Genomic DNA, 6,443 nt, shown 5'->3' on the forward strand with positions numbered 1-6,443 from the left:
GTGTGGGGCGTCTCCAGAAACGTCTTCGGCCTGGAACCTCATTGACTGCAGTAGGTTTGTCTCGCTTCGAACTGAACCGTGATGACCAGCAAAGACAGTTTGGAGACGACCCGGACAGCATTGGGAAACGAACACTATTTCGCCCGCAAACCAGGAATGATGGTCTGAGGTGCCCTTTCTTTTCATGATAGGAACCCCTTGATGTCATCCGAGGCACTGTTCCAGGACAACGGTACTTTGTTGCCGTTCACGGCAAGCCATACTGTACTTACATTTCGGCAAGATAATATCGCCAGCACATGGCAAGAGTTTCTGCTACTTGTCTGCTTGTGAAACCCTACATTGGCCACCAAGGTCGCCGGATCTCTCCCCTGTTTACAAATTGTGGAGCATTACTGGCAGGGCTCTCCAACCAGCTCGGGTTTTTGACGATCTAAGAGCCAGTGGGACAGAATCTGACAGGATATCCCTCATGATCACGTCAAAAAGTGCTGTCAGTCATTGCCAAGCCGAATAACTGCCTGAATAAGCGTCGGAGATGGACCGAAGTGTCATACCTGTGTCACTAAGTGACGCTGCTTCCTCGCTTATTGTGTAAGTTCGTCAATTTTTAACATACTAGTAAAATACTACCTGCTTCATGATCTGTTATGGTTTATCTTCTTATACAGGTTGAGTCACTAACTATTGCCACCAAGAATAACTCCGAAAGTATAATAGGAGGTGAAAAGTTTGTGGGACAAACGTTGCATAGGACAACAGGGGCCATAATATGACGTTGGTTTTTTGTTGCTAGGTGGGGTCGATTCAGAGATATGAAGGACAAATTCGTTTTTTTAAATGAGGTGCTATAGATGGGTACTTATTTTGTGATAACGGCTATAGAGACGAATCTAATGATATGTAAGAGTAACATCTTCGAAGGTCAACGGAGGTCACAAAGGTGGCATGAACGTCCATTTACAGGAGTCCGAAGTTACGGCCATTGGTATCAGTGCAGTGCTGCAGTCTTCTCATCATGGATAGAGTGCTTGCCTTATCACTTCGGCACTTACAGAAGCACATGCTCTCACAATTCTCTCTAGAATGTCATCAGGTGCAGTTGGAATGTCTCTATAAACAATGTCTTTTACGAACCCCCACAAGAAAAAAACCAGACGCGTCAAGTCTGGGGAACGAGGCGGCCACGACACATTTCCTCCGCGTCCAGTCCAACGATTTGGGAATTGTCTCTGCAACTCATGTGTAGTCATCAGCGAAAAATGCGCCGGACACCCATCGTGTTAAAACCTCATTCTGTTCCTTGTTCCTAAAGGTATTTCTTCCAATAACAGACGTGATGTTTCTTGCAGGAATGTGGTGTACTTCCTACGACTAAAATTTTTTTCAATGAAATAGGATCCATAATTCTGTCCTCCAAAATCAGTCCGTACCAGTTACTTCTTGGTGGAGACTGATGTGGTAAGAAAGATATTTATGGCGACGCAGAACACCAGCAACACTACTCTGGCTCATAAGTACCAAACTACAGCGTCGCATTAAAAAAAAAGTTTACTTTCCTATTTCTGAGGCAACGGCCTTGCCGCAGTGGATACACCGGTTTCCGTGCGATCACCGAAGTTAAGCGCTGTCGGGCGTGGCTGGCACTTGGATGGGTGACCATCCAGCCGCCATGTGCTGTTGCCATTTTTCGGGGTGCACTCAGCCTCGTGATGCCAATTGAGGAGCTACTCGACCGAATAGTAGCGGCTCCGGTCAAAGAAAACCATCGTAACGACCGGGAGAGCGGTGTGCTGACCACACGCCCCTCCTATCCGCATCCTCATTGAGGATGACACGGCGGTCGGATGGTCCCGCTGGGCCACTTGTGGCCTGAAGACGGAGTGCTTTTTTTGATATCTCTGACGCGACCCCACCTAGCAACAAAAAACCAACGTCATATTACGGCCCCCGTTGTCGCATGCGAGTTTTGTCCCACTAACTTCTCGGCTACTATCATACTTTCGGAGTTATTCTAGGTGACAATAGTTAGTGATTCAGCCCATACATAAGTACACAGCGAACGAGAACTTAGTTTACTCTTTCATGTATCGTCGACTTCTCACTGCTAGTGAAGCGTTTGTCACTGGTTGGTGCTAACGTAAACCGTACTCGGTATTGCAGTGACTGTGAAATTTCTAATTCCGATGCAATGTACTTTTGAACATACACAAATGTATCGAAATTCGTTATAACACAGGCATTGTAATTTCATATTTCTCCGCCGACACCGGCCATGCCACTTTCAAGTATAATGTCTAGCGTGCACTGGAATATGCATAATGGATTTAGGAATAGAGGTTGTAGACACACGGTCAACAACATATAGAAGATTGGGTATGGCCGTGAATAATGCACGGATAGCCAGGTGAGCCGGCCGCTAGCGGTTAGCGGGAAATCCGGATTTGAGCCCCGGTCCGGCATAGATTTTCATTGTTGTCATTCTATTCTACAGCTGATGGTTGTCCATATTCGCAATTACGAATACATTTAACACACTTTAAGTCAAAGTCGAAACTGCTCATAATTAACAAATATCAGTGCGTACTAGACTGTTATTCTAACCAAATTTTAGGACAATATCACCGTTCTGCTTTGGATAATGTTGTCTAAATTTATGTACCAACGTGTTACTGACTAGCTCAATTTATGAAGCTCTTTCACTTGAAAAAAATTCATCTAATTTTTCTGAAATTGTAATGATTCGTTTGTGTGTGCATGTACATCACGTCTACCGATTTCCGTCCCATTCAGATAATTCCTCTGTGGTACAACTTCCTTTTGTCTTAGAGTGTACTTCTTACCACACCATTTATTATGGCATCAAATGGTTCAAATGGCTCTGAGCACTATGGGACTTAACATCTGAGGTCATTAGTCCCCTAGAACTGAGAACTAGTTAAACCGAACTAACCTAGGACATCACACACATCCGCCGGCCGCGGTGGACTAGCGGTTCTAGGCGCTTCAGTACGGAACCGCGCGACTGCTACGGTCGCAGGTTCGAATCCTGCCTGGGGCATGGATGTGTGTGATGTCCTTAGGTTAGTTAGGTTTAAGTAGTTCTAAGTTCTAGGGGACTGATGACCTCAGATGTTAAGTCCCATAGTGCTCAGAGCCATTTGAACAAACGATCACACACATCCATGACCCAGGCAGGATTCGAACCTGCGACCGTAGCGGACGCGCGGTTCCAGACTGTAGCACCTAGAACCGCTCGGCCACTCAGGCCGGCTATTATGGCATCGTTGAGTTCCATTCATGAACGGAGCGCTGGAAGAACGATACTTCAAATGCTTCTGCGAGCGTTGTAATTACGGTAATCTGATCATGTCCTTGCGATACCTACGGGAGCGATACGTAGGAGATTATAGGATATCCCTACAGTCATCGTCAAAAGCGGGTTCTTCACAAGTTGTAAGTAGGCTTTCTGACGACTGTTTCGTCTATCTCCACTTTCTCTCTCACACTCTCCCACGTGTCAAACAATCATGTGGCTATTCGTGTGTGGCGGGCCTGTTATGATACTCTTCGTTCGTCGCACTGCTCAACATTGAGTGCCCACCTACCTCAGTACGGCGTCCGCTCGCTGTCCTTTTTCTCTGCAAGCGTAGATACTTACTATACGACGAAAAAGCAGCCTTCAAGAAAGATGTTGCCTAATATCCTTCCTGCAAAGTCCGTGTAAACTCTAGCAGTATTTCAGGTCCTGCAATCTCTCATTTACAAGGATTTCCTGCGGTAATGTGATGCATTTGACGGAAATGAACGTTCTATAATTTTCAGACTAGTAAAGTTTATTGCTGAATAACAAGAGTTTATGCGCTAGCAAGTCCGCATTTAGTGAAGAACTATTTTATCATTCACAATGCTCAGTGAAAAAACAAACTTCAGACGCAAAGCAGTCAGAATTTTAGACTAGTCCGACCCGATTGAAGACGCGATCTCACAGTCACATATCCGCTTCTATGAATGAGGTTCACATTCGGTCCTATTCAGTGGGTTTCTTTTAAAGAAACTGTTTGCCAAATAATACATAACTGAATACAGAAAACGCCACACGGAATTTTCATACAGCCAGAAAGTTCACACCCGACTAACTTCACAACAGAACACTCCCGAAACTCCAAACTTTCATCAAACTGTCCGTAACTACATCAGCGTTAGTCACGACACGCATTAAATGCGAGGAGCTCAATATTCCTTCATCCCCCGATACTGCCTCACTCACAGCACATCTAGCTACCTGTGCGCGGGAACTACTTAATTCTGATTGCCTGATCAGTCTGGCGGACCAGTCAGAATGATCCTTCGAGATCATTCTCGCGGCAAAACTCGCCTAAGCCAATCACACTTCAGCAAGTAATTTACGTCATCCCAAAATTCAAATACTAACACAATGTTAAATAAAACAAAACGAAATAAAATTAATCTTGAAATTAATTTAAAAAACGATTGCAACTTAAACTGATATTCTGGATGCTCTCTTACTAAAGCCATCACCCCTAGACATACGTCATCAGCAATGTGGGTAAATTATATCTTTCCCACGTTTCAATTATGTAATGTTGTACATAATAAATATTGAATTTTTTTAACGTGTGTCTCACATACACACTCTCGCTCATTCCCATATATTAACACAACAACATCACAAACAGATACAAATTTTTCCTGAATTTTAATCTATAAAATGAAAAGTAATTAAAGTTTTGAAAATAAAAATTCGAATAAATTGATTGGCTACCTTGAGGACTCTGTTAATGATTTCAAAAGATAACAAGAGACAAACTGTTATTGTTCATAACTGAATTTTTCACTCTGAGTGTCGGTTTGGGGGTTTTTAGGTAATTTTCTGAATCTCGGAAACTATAATATGTACAGCTTGGAGGAGATCTTCTTCTGAATAACAAGAAATAGTAAACAAAGTTTGAACATAATCGGTTAATCTTTAGTATGTTTTGTTTAGATTCGTAGTGGGTGTGAATATACGGTCGTTCTAACTGACAGAGAAGCCCGTGCTATGAGTCATGGCTAAGAAACAAGTTTGCAGCCTCCTTTAAGTTCGCTGGGCTCCACGTCTAGGTATCTTTCTGCTACAAATGTTATCCCTTAATAACTTGCGACTTCACACGTTCTGCAATTCTCCGTATACGTTCAATAACCCCCTTTCTTCCCACACAATTGAGCAATATTATAGGTTGTGTTGCACGAGTGTTTTTTAAGTAGCCTCCTTTGTAGAATGATAGAATTTAGCCGCTGCTCTGCAAATAAACAGAAAGCTGCCACCTTGCTCTACTTACAGCTAAGACTATGTGATCGTTCCATTTCACATCCGTACGCAGGTATTCTTATCACTTCATCGATTGTAATCGTGACGTGTTGATACTACACTGAAGCACCAAAGAAACTGGTCTAGGCACGCGTGTTAAAAAAACAGAGATACGTAAACTGGCAGAAGTCCGCGCTGCGGTCGCAACGCCTATATAAGACAGCAAGTGTCTGGCGCAGTTGTTAGATCGGTTACTTGCTGCTACGATGGCAGGTTATCAGTGAGCTTGAACGTAGTGTTATAGCCGGTGCACGAGCTATGGGACACAGCACCTTCGAGGCAGAGATGAATAAGCATTTTCCCATTTCACGAGTGTGCCGTGAATATCAGGAAACTGGTTAAACATGAAATCTGCGACATCGCTGCGGCAGTAAAAAGACCCTGCAAGAACAGGACCAACGACGACTGAAGAGAACCGTTCAACGCGACAGAAATGCAGCACTTCCGCAAATTGCTGCAGATTTCAATGCTGGGCAATCAACAAGTGTCAGCATGCGAACCATTCAACGAAGCATCATCGATACAGGCTTTCAGAGCCGAAGGCTCACTCGTATACCTTTGATGACTGCACGACACAATGCTTTACACCTAGCTTGGGCCTATCAACACCGACACTGGACTGTTAATGACTGGAAAGATGTTGCCCGGTCGTACGCGTCTCGTTTCAAATTGTATCGAACGGCTAGACGTGTCCGGCTTTGGAGACAACCTCATGAATCCAAGGACCCTGCAAGTCAGCAGGGGGATGCTCAAGCTGGTGGAGGCTCTGTAATGGTGTGGGGCGCGTGCTGTTAGAGTTATATGGGACTCCTGGTACGTCTAGATACGACTGTGATAGGTGACACGTACGTAAGCATCCTGTCTGATCACCTGCAACCATTCATGTCCATTGTGCATTCCGACGGACTTGGGCAATTCCAGCAGGACAATGCGACACCTCTCATGTCCAAAATTGCTACAGAGTGGCTCCAGGAACACTCTTCTGCGTTTAAAAGCTTTTACTGGTCACCAAACTCCCCAGACATGAACATCATTGAGCATATCTGGGATGCCTTTCAGCGTGCTATTCTGA

At 44.3% G+C, this 6,443-nt stretch overlaps 1 pseudogene; it reads left to right on the forward strand.

Annotated features, from left to right (window-relative positions):
• Positions 1-1,569: 1,569 nt before the first annotated feature.
• On the forward strand, positions 1,570-1,686 carry LOC124719165 (annotated as a pseudogene).
• Positions 1,687-6,443: the final 4,757 nt, after the last annotated feature.

Source organism: Schistocerca piceifrons, chromosome 10 (assembly GCF_021461385.2).
Source record: "Schistocerca piceifrons isolate TAMUIC-IGC-003096 chromosome 10, iqSchPice1.1, whole genome shotgun sequence".
NCBI classification, from domain to species: Eukaryota; Metazoa; Arthropoda; class Insecta; order Orthoptera; family Acrididae; genus Schistocerca; species Schistocerca piceifrons.